Source organism: Nansenia antarctica (assembly GCF_963989245.1).
Source record: "Nansenia antarctica genome assembly, chromosome: 3".
Classification (NCBI taxonomy): Eukaryota; Metazoa; Chordata; class Actinopteri; order Argentiniformes; family Microstomatidae; genus Nansenia; species Nansenia antarctica.
Window position 1 is genome coordinate 28142637 of NC_137688.1, and position 20349 is coordinate 28162985.

The window sequence follows — 20349 nt, forward strand, 5'->3', positions numbered from 1 at the left end:
GAGCCTGTGGAACACCTTGAATTGGATGAGGCCCAGTCTTGCACATGAAGTAGTAGAATTGATTCTACTAATTGCCTCCCTCCACCAGTCATCCTCGAAACTCCTTCCCAACTCCTCTTCCCAGGCTGATCTAGATTTGAGGGGGATTTGTTCCCCAAAAGTCATAAGAAGACCATGAATATGAGAAATGTGTGAGTTGTTCGAGGGTTTAAGTTTGAATAATTCTTCCCATGGTGACAGGGCCGGTACTGAAGGAAATTCTGGGAATTGGGACTTAACAAAATTGCGGATCTGGAAGTATCGGAATTGATGGTGCCGTGGCAGATTGTATTTGTCCAGTAAGTGTTCAAATGTGGAGAAAATTCCCTCATAGTACAGATCCCTAATATTTCTTATTCCCTTCCTCTTCCATAATGAGAAGGCGGTATCTATCGTGGATGGTGGGAACAAATGGTTTGCGGAGACTGGTCCTAAAGTTGAAGTGGGGGAGAATTTAAAGTAGCGACGGAATTGGAACCAACTTTTCAGAGAAGCTATGACAATAGGATTCTTTGAGTATCGGGAAACAGGAGTAGAGGGATAGGGAGAACATAGCAGAGCAGATAGTGAGGTTCCTGTACAAGATGTTTCCTCTAATACATACCATGGGGCCTCTGAGGTATGGTACCAGTAAAGGAGCTTATGGATGTTTGCTGCCCAATAATAGTATAAAAAGTTGGGGAGCGCAAGGCCGCCATTCTGTTTCTGATCCTGTAGTATCCTTATATTAAAACTTTTTTAGTATTTTAATATAAATAACTATAGCCATCCTTTTAATCCACTTTTATATCAGATCTCACAGTTTTTTATATACTGTACATGGCTGGCCCAGTGTTGTTGTCTGTCCTTTATGTTGTGTTGTGTTGTTATGTGTGGTTTTTAGTGGAGTGGCGCGGCAAAATGAATTTCCCCACGGGGATAAATAAAGTATCTATCTATCTATATCCTGGTCCAGACTGGGTCTACCACACCCTATATCCTGGTCCAGACTGGGTCTACTACACCCTATATCCTGGTCCAGACTGGGTCTACTACACCCTCCACCCTATATCCTGGTCCATGCTGAGTCTACTCCACCCTATATCCTGGTCCAGACTGAGTGTACTCCACCCTATATCCTGGTCCATGCTGAGTCTACTCCACCCTATATCCTGGTCGTTGCCACCCCACCCAGGTCCCACCAGAAAGCTTCCCTTCACTATGGACCTCTGATCTGCTGCACCACACCACATTAGTTTACTGTTCGGCACCTGATCATCCAGGGGAAGATGGGTCCCCCTAGAGTCTCGTTCCTCTCAAGGTTTCTTCCTCTGAGGGACCTTTGCCACTGTGCCCTATATCTTTCTCCCCTCTAGTAGGTTTTTTTGTTCCTTGGCTTACTTTTGGGGTCTATGGTTAGGTGTTAGGTCATATTGTTTGTATTGTATTTATTGTTTAGAATTTGTTTTTGTTGTGAAGCACTTTGTGCCATTTGTCGATGTAAAAAGTGCTATACAAATAAACTTGATTGATTGATCATAAACCCCCTCTCAGATTTCATCAGTGCGGGACAATAAAAAAAACATATAAAGCTCATATAAAGTTCATATAAAGTTCACTTCCATCCTGCCACAACCACATCCTGTGAAATGAAAGCACGGGATTTTAGATGCAGGAATGTTAGATCTGTAAACATCAGGTATTTCATTATAAAGAGGAAGGTCGATGTGACCATCCATACACCAAAACCAAAACACCTACTATTCACTGAATCAGAAATGTGTTTTGGTTCAGGGCCATTTTTTCCACTAGTTTGTTGAACAATCTGCAGTTTAATAATCTGTAAAAAAAAAAAAATATGACCTTGCTGATTTGGTCCACCCTTCACCAGCCCCTGTCACATATTTGGAAGCGTGTATGTTTGATAAAAACTGAATTGGACAAAATAACATACCGTTAACGTCTAATTACGTGATCTAATTACGTGGGCCCATACTGTCCTGAATATTTGAACATTTGGAGCACATTTGGAAGCGTGTACGTTTAATTAAAACTACATGACATGGCTCGTAAAATAAGAGTGTAAACCAACAACTGTTAAAGGCTGTAGTGTACCACCTGAAGTTGGTCTGGACCAGATCATTTTTTTGTTATGTTTTTAATACTCTTGTACTCATTTATTGTTATTCATTTTATGTTTTTAATTTTAATCTGTTACTTTCTCTTTCTTTTGCACTGTATTGTACAGGACTTTGAGCTGTATTCTCATGTATGAAACGTGCTATATAAATACAGCTTATTATTATTATTATTATTATTATTATTATTATTTGTATAGCACTTTTCATACATGAAATGTAGCTCAAAGTGCTTTACATTTGAACCATTAAAACAAGAACAACAGCATAGAGGAAAATAAATTAAAGCAAATTAGTAAACAGTATTGGAGGATCTAAGGGCTTTTTGTGGTTGATACAAGTCAGAGGTGTATAAAGGTGCTATGCCATTAAGAGCTGTGTAGGCAATTCTAAAAGAAACAGGGAGCCCGTGCAGTCCCCTAAAACAAGAGTGATCTCTCTTCTTGGTAGTAGTTAAAAGTCTAGCTTCAGAATTCTGTAGGAGTTAACATTTATTTATAGACTTTTTTGGGAGACCAGTTAAAAGTACATTGCAGTAGTCTGGCCTATTAGTGATAAAAGCCTGAATTAGTTTCTCTGTTGTGTTAAAAAGAGGCCATACTTTGGCAGCGTTTCTCAGGTGGAAGAAAGCTGTCTGGGTAACTTTACTATGGGGTTTATACATTTGAATCTAAAATAACACGTACACTTTAACTGAGCCAGGCTCCCGAGCTTACTAAAAAGGCTGTCTCTCTTTGATTTTGGTCCCAGTAAAAGTATCTCTGTTTTGCCCCAAGGCTCTGGAATAGTCTCCCCCTCCACATCAGATCAGCCCAGAGCATTGAGGCTTTTAAAAAACTAGCTAAAACTCATCTCTTCTACCTGGCCTTTGACCTGAGGTGAGCCTGTCTCCCGACACTGCACTTTTTGGGGTGTATTTTATCTATTTGATCAGTTTTTTATCTGTAGTTTTTCTCTTTTACCAGTGTTTTCTCTTTTTATTTGTTAAGCACTTTGTGCGGCTGTTTGGATTTCACATATATGCATTAGATTTTACGGTATTACCAAGATTTTGTTTTTGTGTTACCTATGTGGTGACTGCTATACCATATGACATTTAGCAACACATTTAAACTTTACATCCCGATCACAGCTTGACAAACTAAACTGTTGGATAGCATAATAAGATAGCTTAAGAAACATCACACACTGCATTCGTAAAAATCTAACTTTACTCATGTCGCATAGCCTATAGGCTCTAATTTGTCTGTATAATATTGATTTTGTTATCATTATGAAACTATGCTCTGGGAGTCCTAACAGCAGAGACACAGCAGACTCACAGAGCTCCGTCTTCTCCGTCGCCTCTCCACCTGCACTGCGTTTGTCCCGCCATGATTGAGGTTGTGGCCAAAACAGTTGAGCCATGGCCAATTCAGGGCTCTGATGGCGACTGCAATGTTAGCAGCATCGCCGTTATGGCCAAGAGTTTACTCGCATCCATGTGCCGCACAGAGCGCATCAACAACGTTGTCTGCCTATGGTTTTCTGGAAAGAATGCTAGTCATGCTAGTAGGCATTTTGACAGTAGTTTTCAGTCGGTGTGAGGGGACGGTTAATGACATGTATGGCGCCATGTTAGCGAACACCTGATCGTAACCGCCAGCATCACTTGATACTCGATCCCAGTAGTGTTCCCGTTTCTGGCATCTTTTTCATGGAAAATCATCTTGCAAATAACCCTGTCCAAATATTGCAGGCTTTGTAAATGTGGGGGACAGGTCTCAACAAAGACAGCCGCACCGTCCGGGGTGAGACAGGTTTCAACAAGAAACAGGAAGTCTAATTTGTTTTCAGAGAGAAAAAAACAATGATACTTAAGGTCTTAGTAAGTGAGAGTTCCTACATTCAGTAGAACCGTGTTAGTTAAAGATGTGTCTGGGTGGAGTGGAATATGCTGTGGAGGTACAGTCCAAATGAGTTGGGTTGAATTTGTTTTTATTTTGTCTGGAAAAGCCTTTGCTTTTCACTGTACATTAGGTAGAAAAGTCAGGATATGTTTTAGAGATGGAGTCTCTGCATTAGAACTACAGGCATATGTCATGGTATTACATGAGTCAGTATAACATGAACTGTCAGATCTGAGGTAGTGATGCCCTGAAGTTACCCTGTAGTAAAATGCTACCAAATCCACGAACTGTGTCATTAGAATTGAGACCTGGCGGAGCGTGGTACCTACAGGTACCTAACATGTCAATGCCTGAGGGAGCCTGGTACCTACAGGTACCTAACATGTCAACGCCTGAGGGAGCATGGTACCTACAGGTACCTAACATGTCAATGCCTGAGGGAGCCTGGTACCTACAGGTACCTAACATGTCAACGTCTGAGGGAGGAGGCCATGTTGTCGGAGAGCAACCCGGCTCCTCTTCAGTTTGGGCTTGAGACCATCCTGCTTCAGTAGGCTGGGCCTCTCTCAGAACAGGTCAAAGTTGTTGACAAAAGAGACCCCTAAGGAGGCACAGTAACCTTGTAGCCAGATATGAAGGGAGGAGAACATCCCTCAACACCCGTCTGGTGGGTAGGGAGGGGCCTAGAGAGGATCAACTGTTTTCCAGTGTTCAGCTGGGTGGTTAAAAGAGGATTTAAAAGAGGATGAGTGACAGATTTAAAGGTGCTGACTGTCTAGCTCTGATGTTGTTGGTGCCCACATGTATGACGATGTTGTTAAACTTAATATAGCAGGCCAAGAGGCCTTGTGCTGGAGGTCACGGACCCTGGCACCAGGGAGACAGTGAACCTTGGAGGGGCAGCCAGATAAATAATAATAATAATAATAATAATAATAATAATAATAATTCATTGTATTTATATAACGCTTTTCCGGGCCTCAAAGTCGCTGGATGAAGGGGGAATGCAGATGTCTCTGACCATAGAGCTGCCAATGACATGGGTGGAGATGGTTGAGCCAAGTGGGGACAAGGGGGTGTGTGGGGGGGGTGGACAATGGTAAAGGAAAGGCACCAGATGGAAAGAAAGATGGCCCCCACCTTGTTGTGTCTCTACATTGTCTTGGGTTTTGTAGGTATGAAACAGGCTATTGAATACAAAAGGAGGTGAGCGATTCAAATGTGTTTGTAGTTCGGCAAATGTAGAGTTGGCTAGAGGAAGTCGTTTTGTCATCGTCTATTAATGTGTCGTTAATGTGTTGATTCTACACAGACAGTCACTTTCTCAAGAGCAATGACACGTTTACAAAATGTGTTATCAAAGTCATAATTTTTCCCCTTACAGGAGACAGAAAACTGTTGCCAGTCACTGCTAGTTGCTGTTTGGCTGGTTAACTGATGGACCGGCTAGTAAGCTAGCGGGTGAGTTAGCGGTCTAGCTGGCAAGTGATAGCAGGCTCTCCCGGGTGGACGGGACAGGGTACTCACTGAGATCGGAGCCCACTGCATTATTGAAGGCTGAATTACTTTAGATCTCGACCCACTGGGGGCCGTGACAAGGGGAGGAATTCGGCACAGCGACGGCAGCATTCGCCATTCTATTCCCATAGAATCCATTATTGTCGCTGAAAACAACCACAGCTCTCCGTAAACCACTTGCTAGGCAAAAAGGCAACACTATAAGGTATTCAATGTTACATGGTCAATCCTGAGGGGCTAATTGTTTTTCTCATAGACAGTTTTTAAATCCCTACATGTGAGTGCCTGAGCTACTGTGGAGAGAGAGATGGAGAGAGAGAGAAAGAGTGCTGATGGTCTTTATTGAGACATTGTTACATGCTACATATTAACCCCCTCCCCCCCCAGAGAGAGAGAGAGAGAGAGAGAGAGAGAGAGAGAGAGAGAGAGAGAGAGGCAGAGAAATAGAGGCAGAGAAGGAGAGAGAGGAAGGGAGAGAGAGGGAGGGAGAGAGAGAGAGAGAGCTAGCTAGCTGTCTGGAGTGCATCCAAAAACAAGTGTACATTTTAAAAGATACATATCACAACAGCGAACAACTTTGTAAATATCACATTGACATAAATACTACTCACCCTGAATAAATACATCTCCTTGTAACATAGATCTGGGATGTTTCTGTCCTAAAACAAACAGCTGCAGACAGACAGTCTGTTGCTTGACCACTAGGTATCCACCCCCGTTGGACAGGCTGCTGCTACCCTGCCAACACCAACACCAACACCAGTCCAGCAGCCCCCCCCACAGCAGCCCTCCTCTCTCCCAGGCCTGCCTCAACCAACAGGTGGCTCACACCTGGAGCACCAGCCGACCAACTGTCTGCTCACATCCCCACCCACACACAGGCTTGACCAGGCCGGGCAGCTGACAACTCCCCCAGCTCTGACACAGCACACGGAGATCAGCCCACCACTGCATGCTACGGTCGGAGGGAGTGAGGGAGAGAGAAAGCGATAGAGGAAAGAAGAGGAGAGGAAAGGAGGATGTCGGACAGAGGACCAGCACCAGCCGACCAACTGTCTGCTCACATCCCCACCCACACACAGGCTTGACCAGGCTTGACCAGGCTGATAATAAAGGGAGTGAGAGGATAGAAGGAGAGGAAAGAGGAGAAGAATGGACATAGAGGTAAGAGAAGGGGAGGATAGAGGAGAAAAGAGAGGAGAAGTGTAAAGGACAGGAGAGAACTATTGAGGAAGTGGATGTTTCGGGGGGGGGGTTAGCCTGGCTTCCCTCCTCCTAATCCTAGCCCGCGGCTCTCTCACGTCCCTTAGCTCCCACATCTCTTCTATCCTGCAGCTCTGCAAAGCTGCTCCGTGCCCCCAGGCCTGGTGAAGCGGTCATCTGAGCCCTGGCTCTCCCTGTCCTCCCATTAGTCTCCACAGTCTGTTACACGCCACGGGACTCCAACCGGGCAACGGGATTGCAAGCTGGCCATGGGAGTGACCGCTTAAGCCAACATGGAGCCGTCTCCAGAGAGCCAGCTCTCGGAGCCAAAATGGACACATTCCTGGTTTGTACTGGGTAGCCCATTTAAATCACTGGGCAGAGACCGACGGAATTAATTCTCAAATTAACAGCATGCCCACACTTCGCCTCTTTATCTGTTTTTATTTGATGCCTGCAAAGGTCAATTTGTGGATTTCAGCACAGAGCAAATTGTGGAAAAAGATGGGAACCTCTCTGCCAGTGTGGCTGTCCGGCGTGTTGTTTTTAAAAAACATTTTCCAATTAACTTACTGAGAATATAATGATAGTAATGTGTTGAATTCTGAGTCAGACAGAACAAAGCCTCGGGAAACATTCACCTAAATTCCAAAATATTAAAAGTAATCTATCGTTTATAATTCCTTAATTTAACACAATTTTTACGAAACAATTTGCCCGCACTCTCTTTATGACTCTGCCCCCGATCATGGGACATGAATACAAAGTGCGTCTTTTGTCATAATTGTGTGCAATTACAAATGCATTGAGTCTGAAATGACCCTGTGACAGGGGGATTAATTTCAATCTGGAATTGTATTCACAGTCTCTCTTATCAGCTGCTGTGATGTCTCTGTGTGCTCTGTCCCTCAGAAAAAAGGAAGAAAAGCAGAGAGAGAGAGAGAGAGAGAGAGAGAGAGAGAGAGAGAGAGAGAGAGAGAGAGAGAGAGAGAGAGAGAGAGAGAGTGAGAGAGAAAGAAAGGGGCTAAGCCCAGATGGTTCGTTAACGCAAGACTCATCTGACAACGTGAGCGACTCACCTGTGGACATACATAGTAATCAAGGTCTCTGTGACAGGTCAAAGTTACTTTGTTTAGTTTGATAAAAGCCAGCAATTACATAACTGATGGAGATATGTATGCATCTGCAATCTGGTGGATTCGGTTGTTGGGCTGTCAAAAAAACTAAAATACCCCATAGGGCCTTCAGCTTCTTCATTGTGTAATAAATCACCACAAAAGACAAATGGAGTGGATAATAAACTTGCTTATTCTTGTTGGTGGATGCTGTATCTGTGGCACAGTGTTTGAGCGGGGTCTTTATGGCTGTAATAAACATTAAACGGTGAGAGGGGTATTTTCATGGCGTCAGCAGCAGCTTACAGATGAGCGATAGTGAGGGCTCTGTCGTTCAGGGACGGTGTGCGGCCTGGGGGAGTGGTGTGGAAACCTACAGTGTGTCAGTGAGTGTCATCTCTCACCCACGAAATCACCACCAGGCTGGTAGACAGGCAAGTGGCCTAGGGTTACAGCACAGTGAAAAAGGCCATCTGCAGTTGGTATATCCATTTTGGGGGTTTTAAATGAATTACTTTTAGCCATTGATTCTTGAAGAATAGAACTTAGAAATGCCTCATGAGCTTAGTTCAACTGCCTTAACACAAAATATAAGCTCCTTAAGACAAAGGTTTTACTCCATTGTTTGAAAACGATGTAGAGCTTCAAAACGTGCTTGCTTCATAAGTTAACAGACCGCACCCAGAACTGAATGCATTAAGGGACACAGTCAGTGGCGTAGCGGACGGGCCCGCAAGCGACGCACCGCGAGGGGGCCCCAGCCACTAGGGGGCCCCCTAACATTGGATACAATTATTATTATAATTTTTAAAAATAAAACAAAGAAAATAAGTGGCCCTTCATTGTGTCAACCTTACTTTTATTATATAGGCCTATACGCCAACGTTCGGAGGTTCCCAAACGCGAACGCGAACCGGCACGGTTCTTTGCCGGTGTGAAAGCCCTATATGAGGGGTTCAGCGTCAGTTCGCTTCGGTGCACCTTGCTGCCTGATTGTCTGCCCCTGTGTCATTGACTCTCAACATGGATACAAGTACAATAAGCATTCATTAGGTGGTGGTAGATTCTCTATTCGGACATTATAGCCGCTATGTGGGACTGTCGGTCCGATATTGTAAAAAAAAAAAAAAAAGTTTACGGAAGTACATGTCTCAAGTATTATCTCGGCGGTTAGTCGAGTGAAAGAAAAACAACATACAGATGATAATTCACACAATATAATACCACGACAGCGTACAGCACTAAACAATAACATTTATTTGGGCAGCATCATACTCAAACTCAGGCAGAAGGGCAGGGTCCGGCCAGGTTCACAGTCACAGACTGTCAGTACATAATTTAGCATGGTTAGGCTATACAGTGGCGCCGGCAGCCGGAATCCTGTATGCACTGTGCGTACAATTTTCTTTAAAGGATTTTTTTTTCTGTAATAAACGTGCTTAATAAACTCTTTCACGTTGCGTTCAGCCAATCACCCAACCCGTTAGTTTGAAACATTACATAAAGGCCAATGATTGGTGTTTACGTCACTGTCACTACTGTAAATACGTTTGATTTGATTTGATTTGACTTGTCACTCATTTGATCTTGATTTCTCAAATTATTTTCAACTAGCTCAACTAGCTTCCTAATTAGCTGTCTAGTGTCTGTGATTTTGAAAATGTCCAAAAGACAGTTGAGCCTTCTTCAGGCATTTGGGAGAGGGAAGAAAATATGCGAAGAGAGCAACACCAGCGAAGGCGCCAGCAGCAGTCAGCTACACGGTGACGAGCCCCCTACGGTAGCTAGCTGTGTAGCTAGGCCTGCTACCTCGTCCTCCGTCGTAAGTGCAAAACTCTCATTTCTGTGCTAGCCTATGTATTGGTGCGCTGTCACCAAATAGGCCCTTTGTTTTCCCCATGTGTTAGGTGCGCTGTCATCTGGGCTATGTTTTCATATGTGTTTCGGGTGCGCCGTCACCATAATGTAATGTTTTCATCTGTTTCGAGGTGCGCTGTCACCATAATGTTTGCACGTGTCGTCACGGCATAATGGGAACGCCCACCTAGCGGGCAAAACAAATCTTTCTTCCGCTGCCTGCCAGCTATTTTATCAGGTTTTTACCAAGTAATTAGTTGTTTGACAAAATGCTCGATAGTCGCTGTGCAATCGGGTGCACTAACCGACGAGGAGATGACCCTGGGTTGTGCTTCTACAGAATTCCGTCAGAAAAATAAAAACCCAGAGAGGAGAAGATTGTGGATTTGTGCTATTAGACGTGTCTCAGGCCCTGTGGATGGCAAACCATCAAAGTACACACGTCTCTGCAGCGATAAGCTCAAGTAAACACTGATTATTTTAATTATTTACGTAGCCACTTTACTCTATTATACTGAGCCAATTACTACTATTGCACTATTGTCATTGTTCATATTGTATTCCACCCCTGTACATTGTACCGCACATTTCAAATCTTTTATCTAGTATTTTTTGTATATATAGTTATTTTTTAATCTTGTGTCTGTACATATGTATATTGGATTGACTGTACATATAATATAATCCATGTCTGTACGTATATTAGATTGACAATAAAGCTGACTTTGACTTTGACTAGCCTAGTTATTCTATTTTTAGTCATTATCTTTGCATAATCGTTCTGACATGGATTGTTTTTGTGGACGCTACCAGCTTGGAGTTGGTTGTGTAGGTCCTTTACCTAGCTAGCTAACATTAGCATTATTGACCCATCCAGATCGAAAAAACTGATAACTGTCTGTACTTTTGTACGCTTTCATCCTGGCGGCAGTGTGAGGGGAAGGATTCTCCACAAGATATATGTAAACATCACTGAACTGCATCTCTGGCAGCGACTTCGCTGTTTTTAGTGATTGAAAATACTGCGGCGGGTGCTGTATATGGATCGCAAGTGTCCAAAATGTGTAGTTTGTTCACATATGTTTGTTTTTCTTCTTTTGAGAGGTGATCTAAATAATCGTTGCTTGAAACAGGTGGGATAATGACAGGTCAGTGTTGCAGTTCTACGGAGTTTACACTATGTTTTGCCCGCCAGGGCTCTGCGCCAGTCACGTGACTGCAAACTATGAATAGGTGATACAATCATCCAACCTATGTATATTGTAGGCTAGTCTGCGCTATTTAGTTTTGTTACGTTTCTGTGCGTACTATGAAATCGAATCCTGCTGGCGCCACTGAGGCTATATATAGCTGTTTCTTTTTGTATTCTACTATTCTATTCTACTTCTGCTGTCTGTGTCTCCCTGGGTATTCCTAGACCAGATGGCAAACAGTAAAGAAATGCCACAATATACCAGGACTTAAGAAACGAGATGTCCAACAAAGGATTTGACAAACCCTGGCCTATTTTGCGCAACAAGTAGACTCTGATGCAGCGGAGACAGGGTTGCCAGATGGGCTGGTTTTTGGTGGATTTACAAGTTTTTAGATTGGTTAGGTTGGAAATTCTCAATCCCATCTGGCAACCCTTAGCGGAGAGTCTACAGATTGTATGTTTACAGATATCGCACTGCTGTGCACACCATACTTTGTTATAATGTACTTATAATACATTCTACTGATGTAGTCTACAATTTGGTTTTAGTTATAGGCTATTGCTCTCACTTGTTTGTACCTTTTGCTAAGTCAAGCATTTAGAATGTAGAGTGCATATTGCGAAATTTCGCAACGTCAATAACGCATCGGACTCTAAAAAACGCAAGTTTTTTTTAACCTCCGTTGCGAAAGGGCCCCCGCCGCCACCTTGCGGGGGGGCCTCGGGATTTTGCGGTACGCCACTGGACACAGTATGTATTGAAAGGTATGAACAGAAAATTGAAAAAAAAGATTGCAGGATCGGTGGAGGTTGGTTGTCTGGTATCGGGTAGATCCGGGAGGGGGACGACGACTGGATAGGATAGGGTGGATGGGCAGGTGGCGTGAAGGACCGGTGACAGCTGCACATATCCTAGGAACACCCATCGGCTGGCCATGTGTCGAGGTGTCCTTGAGCAAGGCACTGAACCTTTAATTGCTCTTGGGTCGCCGTCTATAGCGGACCCCTTGCCTAGAGCATAAAATATCAAATTCCAACAATTGCTTGACAAGAAAAACTATTTGAACCTGAGAGAGAACAGAGAGACAAGGGAGACGTGGGGGTGGGTGGTGGGATACATGTTCCAGCTAGCTCAGGTGGGTATAGACACACTATAGGTAACTGGTTAGGGGGGTGGAGGTGTGTGGCATGTGTCCTCCTGAGCCTCAGTTTATGAACTAAGTTAACAGACCACACCTACAAGTGAATGTGTTGAGGGATATATATTGAACGGTAGGAACAGCAAAGGTGTGCAGGATTGGTGGAGATTTGGTTGTCTGACATTGGTGGATGGCAAACCGAAGAAAGCCATCAAGAACATGCTTTCTTCCAGCGTGATGTCGTTATGTGGGGAGAGGTAGTCTGAGCGTAGGGGACTAGACACAGGTGGATGAGAGTATGTCAGGAAGTGTGAGGAAGAAAACACAGAGGTTCCTGGCATTGGAGGCCTTTGATGGGCATGGTGGTTTGAGTGGGAGATAGGGCAGAGCAAGAGGACTTGGGTGTGTAATTTGGAGAATAAGAACAGCCATGTCTTTTTTACCTACTATAAGAGCCGCCTCGGGGGTCAAAGGACCATAGTCTTTACAATGCTCAAGCAGCTATTTACACACAATGGCCACTAGCTGGCCGCTTGTAAATTAGCCTGCTTCCTACACGGAAAAACAGCAAAATATCTTTGTACTAGCTTATCCTGGTGTGATTTTGAAAATGTAAGGATACTGGGAGGTAGAACGCACAGATCTAGGAAAAGTCATGAAAGGAGGGTCCTGAAATGGGATCGAGTGCAAAGACATTTTTCTTTACTTCGTGTTAATGCACAGGTCGTGCATTACTACTAGTTTAATGCACAGGTCGATCTTGGTGGAGGACTTGAGGATAGTTGAGGGGAAAGGGTGGTGATGGAGTAAATGGAACCTCAGGAAAGCTTGTCAAGCATTCCAGTAGAATGATAGGGTTCTATTGAAAGAAATGCTTCAGTCGCCATGCAATCAATACACACACACACACCGGCCATGCAAGAATGTTGATCGGGCGGGAAAGATGGCGGGAAAAAAGTCACTGCCACGATGAGAACAAACGTGGTCCATCTGACACTGAGAGAAGTTACTACTCAACTACTTTCTCCTCCTGGAGCTCGGACGGAGCAGACCTGGCGGTCGAAACCCTGCGCGGTTTTGAGGCAGGCAGCGATGAGGAAGGAGGAAGGGGCAAGGCGGGACAGGGCACCGTGAGATGGATATAGGGCCACAGACACCACAACTTTACCCGGTGTTTGAGATCGGAGCCCTGGGGCCTCATTTATAGAAAGTACTCAAAAGTCAAATTTCGTACCCGCGTTGTATGTAGAAAACCACGTCAAAGTAGTGATTTATAAAATGTCAACATGAGTCAATTTCACTGTGGAAACGATCGTAGCTCTACGTCAGGTATTGACTTAACAGCCGCACTGCCAATACTGTAATTCATGCAAACTGAAACTAAAGTGGCTGGTAATAAAATTAACGATGTTGTTATAAGCAGAGAAAATGAGTTTAATTCAAGATTTTAAAGGGAACTGATGTTTATGATTGTATTTCAGTCTTCCTTTATATCCCTCCGGAGCTGTCAAGGCAACGCCATCTGCCCTTCAACATGCCTATAGCCTAGTGCGCTCCACAACCGACCTTGCTCGGCCACGCTAAATTATACTGAATTTCCTCCGGTGTCTCTGGGTTCGCAAAGGGAGTGAGCAGCCATGTTTTCAATGTCACCTGATAAGAATAAGACCATTATATTATGACATTATAAGCATTTGCCTGGTTAGTTGTCATGATCAAACGTTACAAATGGAACTTACCGAGAAGCCACCCTTCTCTGCCCTCTCCCGCTCACTTGACTTAATTCAGCCGCTATAATTGAGCCGCTATCATAGGGCGTAAATACAAAGCTCATTCACCTGCGTTCAATTGCAAGTATATTTGGTATTTATAGATGGAAGTACGTACGCAATTTTAAACAAGCGCAGCCTGTTTAATAAATAATGCTTACGTCCGTTTAGAAAAATGTGCTTACATGCAAGTCAAAGATGACGTTCAAGTACTTTTTCTTATAAATGAGGCCCCTGGAGACCTGGAGGAGTGGAATCGCGGAACATCGCAACTTGGAAACCATATCCATGTCAGTGTCTTTTTATGTTGTTTTGGGTTACACACACACTCACACACACACACACACACACACACACACACACAGAATACAGTGGATACAGTGAAAACATACCGGACAACTTCCTTCCTAACCTGGGTGTTTATTTGCTTCAACTGCAGAGGAGGAGACGCAGAGACCCGTGATATGACAGAGTTCACATCTACGTATACCATACTGAGAACAAATATCCACCAACATTATATCAACACTATTAATTCTTATCCACCTAATTTTTCTGGTTTTCTGCTCGAAATGACATGCCCACAGTGAATATAGAATATCTCCACAATCACAAGGGCCTTCATAATGATCTTGTTATCAAATGAAAGCTAACACCTGTGGGGTGGCTGTAGAAGTGTCAGAATCAAAATCTATGTTACTGTGTCAGAGTAAATAGAGCTAGAACATTATAAAACATCTCAAATTCAGTCTCCGCCTAAAAAAACAACAGCTTTTACAGTGAATATCACCTTGGAAACCTGATGACCAAGCCCAAATCATCTAGGAATCAGTACTCCAGGGTCTTATTAGTACTTGTGCCAAAGTCGATGCTATTAATAATAATAATAGTTTATGAACAGGTTGATAGGTACCTTACCGAAAAAAATCTGATGTATGAATTTCAATCAGGATTCAGAACATCCCATTCCACTGACACATGCCTTCTCTATTTGAACGACCACATCAACCATGAGGTGGACTCGGGCAAGTACTGCGGCATGGTCATGCTGGACCTCCAGAAGGCCTTCGACACAGTAGATCACCACATATTGTTAGATAAACTGAAAGCAATTGGGTTCGATAGAAGATCGGTGAGCTGGATGCAATCCTACTTAGAGGGGAGGGAACAGGTGGTTAGTGTGAACGGAACACTGTCCCCCCCCCTCCCAGTGACCTGCGGCGTTCCACAAGGAAGCATATTGTGACCTTTACTGTTCCTAATATATGTGAATGACATGTCATCAGCATGTGATTGCAATTTGTTCCTGTTCGCGGATGACTCGGCTCTGCTGGTCTCTGACAGGGACATATTGCAGGTGGAAAAAGCGCTAAGCACTGAACTGAGTAGAATCTGCATCTGGCTAGCTGACAATAAACTATCAATACACCTAGGTAAAACTGAAACCATCCTATACGGATCCCCATCTAAACTCAGAAAGGCTGAAAATTTTTAAATAAAAGTGGGTAACATTAATATCACAAGAAAAGAGGATATTACATACCTGGGCTCCATCTTAGAGGCAAATCTTTCCGGAGATAAAATGGCAGCAAAAGTAATCAAAAAAGTGAACCATAGAACTAGATTCTTGTACAGGATATCCTCACTTGTCAGTAAAAACACACTGAGGACCCTATCAGGAGCTCTCATTCAATGTCACTTCGACTATGCCGTAACATCATGGTACTATAGAACCACAAAGGCCCATAAAACAAGACTCCAGACAGCCCAAAATAAACTGGTTAGGCTTCTGCTAGGCCTCAACCCTAGGACACATCTAACCGCTGCTCATTTTTTGAGCCTTGATTGGCTACGAGTACTTGACAGAGTGCAGCAGCTTGCACTGGGCCTGGTCTTCAAGATACGCTACACCACAAAGACACCCAAGTACCTGTCAACATACTTCCAAAAAGTGAACAACGTCCACACATACAACACCAGAGGAAGCTCCACGAACCACGTTCAACCGCGGTGCACCACAAACAAGGGGTTAAACTCGTTTGCAAACTATGCAGTAAAAATGTGGAACGCCCTTCCTATAATCTTAAAGGAGTGCAAAACACTGCCCACCTTCAAAACCACTCTCAAAAAACATTTACAGGAGGCTGCAATCCGTAACTGGACCCTCTAAATCAAAAATCAGATTAAAAGACCCGAACTACCCACTGTACATACTTTGTGTTTTGTCCCCCGCCCCCACCTGTGGTGTATGTCCCCACCTGTCCTACCCGCTGTACATACCTTATGTTTTGTTGTATTGTTCTTCCCATGATGGATGTATGTTTATCTTGTAGATAGTAATAGTTATTTGTCTGTATTATCTTGTAGATAGTACTAGTTTTTTTGTCTGTCTTACATGTAACGATGAATTGAGAATCAAGGACCCCAATTGAAATAAGCCAGTGGCTTTCTTGGGTTTTTATCCTGTTAGTTGACCTTGTATGTAATATGTACTGTCATGTACCTACTTCTGCAAATCTTCTAATAAAGTTTTCAATCAATAAAGTTTTCAATCAATTAATGTGAGCAAATGCAACTTTGTACCTGTTTTAGTACAGGTATGTTTAGGCTGACACCTATATGTTTAGGCCATTTGGAGATATTTTGGCACCATCTGTGCCATTTGACCTTTCTCAGATGTTTGTTTTTGGGGGGGGATTTTTGGGGGATTTTTTTGGGTTGGCCGACCAATGGTATGAAAATTCGGCGTTGAAACCGGACATGACACATTCTCCAGTTGGAGAAAACTGGAAGTGACTTCGGCCGTGTTTACCGTCTCGGAAAGAAAATGGTGGCATCGTATAGCATGCAAAGTTGTGAAAAAAATGTGATATCGATTAAGAGAATTGATCGAGGTAAGCTCTTTATATCACTTCGGATCCACCTGTGGGTCCGTTGATAATCATTCAAAATAAGATACAGTATAAACAATAAACAATCTCTCAGACTGTCGAATAAATACAGATAACGTCGCAACGGTCGCACAGAAACAAATGTTTCACTTTAATCATCTGCTAACATCAAGAGAGAAGACGTGCCATAAAATGATTTATTTTGACCCGGTGTTTATTAGCGACAGGCGCTTATTTGCTTCGATGTTATGAATGCCCCGGCTATTATTGGAGACAGGCGTTTATTGGAGACACTGCGGTTATTACATGTTTTATGGTATCCATGGTTTCAGGCTGACCTATCATTACTGCAAATCGCTTCGTCTTACTGGTTAGCATTTAGAATCCCAATATTGAATTGAGTCGAGGCACTCACACTTCGTGACGTTAGAATTATAAGATTCTATCTCCATTTTTGGTCAAAATTGAGTTTTTTACATAATCTGATCCATTAGTTGTTTATTAATGCCTGTCTGGTGTTAGTTAGTAATTCATAAAATACAAAGCCAAGGTTCCATCTCACAAAACATAATGGAATGTAAAAACGTTGACACTCAATATCTCTGAACTACCCAAGACGGAGATAGAACCTTATCATTCTAAACTCACGACTTGTGAGGCGTCTTGCGGTTGTACCTCTTCCATGTGACCTGAATGGACCTGAAGTTCCACAAGAACATCTCGACAGTGACAACAAACATTCCGAGTGCGGTGGAGAGAGAGAACGCAGCGTGTCTGATGAGCAGAAGAGAAGAGTGAACCCTCCGCAGTGTGTGGAGGGTTACACATCCAGTTAATGTGATCAAATGTTTTCAGCTTCAAACATAGAAACACATTCCTGTGCCTTATCTCTGTTCCAAGTAGTTGCCTAAGGTATTGGAAGAGAATGCCACCTTAAGATCATGCTCCCACACCGTTCTAAGCCTCCCTCAACAGCCCCTCTCTGTGATGGTTAACAAGCTTGATGTAATGAGATACAAACACACACTGATGTAATTGAATCGAACACACGCACCTCATTTCTCTTTGCATAATACATAATTGTGAAATTGATGTAAACATCCAAACAAGACATTTAAAGTGGTGTAAAAGCTGGAGGGTAGGAAGGGGAAAGAATGTAGGTCAAAGAACAGATTTGCGTTAAGCCTTTTCCATATGTATGTATGCTGCCGATATGGGGGTGCAGAAATTCAGTTAAAATAGCTAGGGGTAATAGTGCGTCGTGGGTTTGAGATCCCGGAAATCGGTTCCATGTTGAAGTTATATTGCTTTTGGAAATTGAAGGCAGGATGCATAAAGTCCAAATAAATCAAAGAGCTGAAAAAAGAGGGGAAAATCTCACTGTGATCTCCCTTTTTCAAGGAGGGTGGGGGGGGGGGGGGGGGGGTGCCAGCTATTTATCCCACTGAGTGATGACTGTGTTTAAACACACACACACACACACACAAACACACATACACACACACACACACACACACACACACACACACCACTTTGTGTTTCTGCCCCTACATATAACACTGGATATGACATGATGAAAGCAACACTAAGATTGCAGTAATGATGTTAATCAAAGTGAAACTGTGGTATTGGAGTGTAGTGGTTTGTGAAGTAGAGCAGAACGTGGCTCCTATTAAAGAAGTGATCCCATTCTAGGGAGATGACAGAGAGGACACCGTCGCAGCAGTCAATCACTGATATCATCTGTGACAGACGTGGACCAGGCTCGGCTGGATTAGACTGAATAACACACACTACACACTAGCTCTGAAATATGTATCAAATAGTGTGTGTGCATGTTTGCGTCTATGTGTGTCTAAGAGTTTCTGGATGTGATTAAATTCAGAAAATTTGCATTTACGTCAAAGTATGTGTATTTAAGCGATATTCTTATATATAGATAGCCTTATATTATAATAATAATTATTATTATTATATAAGAATAATATAACACTAATAATAATAATAATTATTATTATTATTACTGTTATATTATTCTTATATACTATTGTTAGATCTAATGAGGTTTTCTAAAACATATATTCTTATGTCCTAGTCAATAGGTGCCGGCTAGGTCACCGGCTGGTCAGCATGTACTATCTTAGTTAACAAGAAATATCAGGCTATGTCACTGCTAACGGCAGGATGTACCTTTTTGGACCTAAACTGTTAGCAGTTGACACTGCAAATGTCATATTCAGAGGTGTTAACTTAAGGAGCGGAGGCGCCGCCTTAAGGGTGGAGCTAGGGTTAGGGCTGGAGCTAGGGTTAAGGCTGGAGCTAAGGTTAGGTCTGGAGCTAAGGTTACGGCTGGAGCTAGGGTTAAGGCTGGAGCTAGGGTTAGGCCTGGAGCTAGGGATAGGGCTGGAGCTGGGGTTAAGTCTGGAGCTAGGGTTAAGGCTGGAGCTAGGGTTAGGACTAAAGCTAGGTTTAGGCCTGGATTTAGGGTAAATGCCAAAGCTAGGGTTAGGGCTGGAGGTAGGGTTAGGGCTGGAGCTAGGGTTAAGGCTGGAGCTAGGGTTAGAGCCTGAGCTAGGGTTAGGGCTGGAGCTAGGGTTAAGGCTGGAGCTAGGGTTAAGTTAACGTATTTCATTCAGCATAGAGCTATTTCAATTATGTTGAGTCCACCAGCGAGCTGTCTGTAAGATAAACAGCGCCAAGCGTAGCCTACTAACGTGAGCTGTCTGTAGTCTAGCCAGCAATGCTAGCTAGCCAGTCAACTAGCTCTGTGAGCAGCTGTAGCTTGGCGTAACGTTAGGTTAGATAGCTAGTTAAGCCGGATTTATGCTTCTGCGTCGCCATTTACGCGCAGCGAAAAGCCACACGACTAATCGCGACTAATCGGAAAAATAATCGACAGATTAGTCGACTACCAAAATAATCGTTAGTTGCAGCCCTACTAACAGATAACTCAATGCATCTGTTCTTTGAGTATTTATTTGAAGAAAAACTGGAAAGCAAAAGTGTCTGGTGTGGGCCTTTAAGTGAGGGAGTGTGTGTGCCTGTGTGAGTGTGTGTGCCTGTGTGAGTGTGTGTGCCTGTGTGTGCAAACATGTACAGTATGTCTGCGTGTCTGTGTGTCTGTGTGTTTGTGTGTCTGTGTGTTTGTGTGGGTGTGTGAGTGTGTGTGTGTGTGTGTGTGTGTGTGTGTGTGCATGCCTGTATAAACCACCCAAACTCTGAGGTTGATTATGTTCACAGCCACAGATCAATATGGTATTGGTAGAGGGGGAACTTTAATAGCAAACGAAACACAAAAGACAATTTACCAATGACATTTGATACAGAGACACTCTCTGGGAGTCTGCTATTCTCCCATAGACCACTTGAGTAGGTCGCCATATCAACATGTACCATGTGATGTCCCTTCGTCACCAGAGAAGGAGCTCAACTCTTGGTCCTGTCACTGGTCATCTAAATGGACTGCACTTATATATCGCCTTATTCCAAAGCGCTTTACAATGTCTCTCATTCAACCATTCACACGCACATTCACACACCATTGGTGGGCAAGCTACCGTGCAAGGCACCGGCCCGCAATTTGGGGTTCAGTGTCTTGCCCAAGGACACCTTGACAA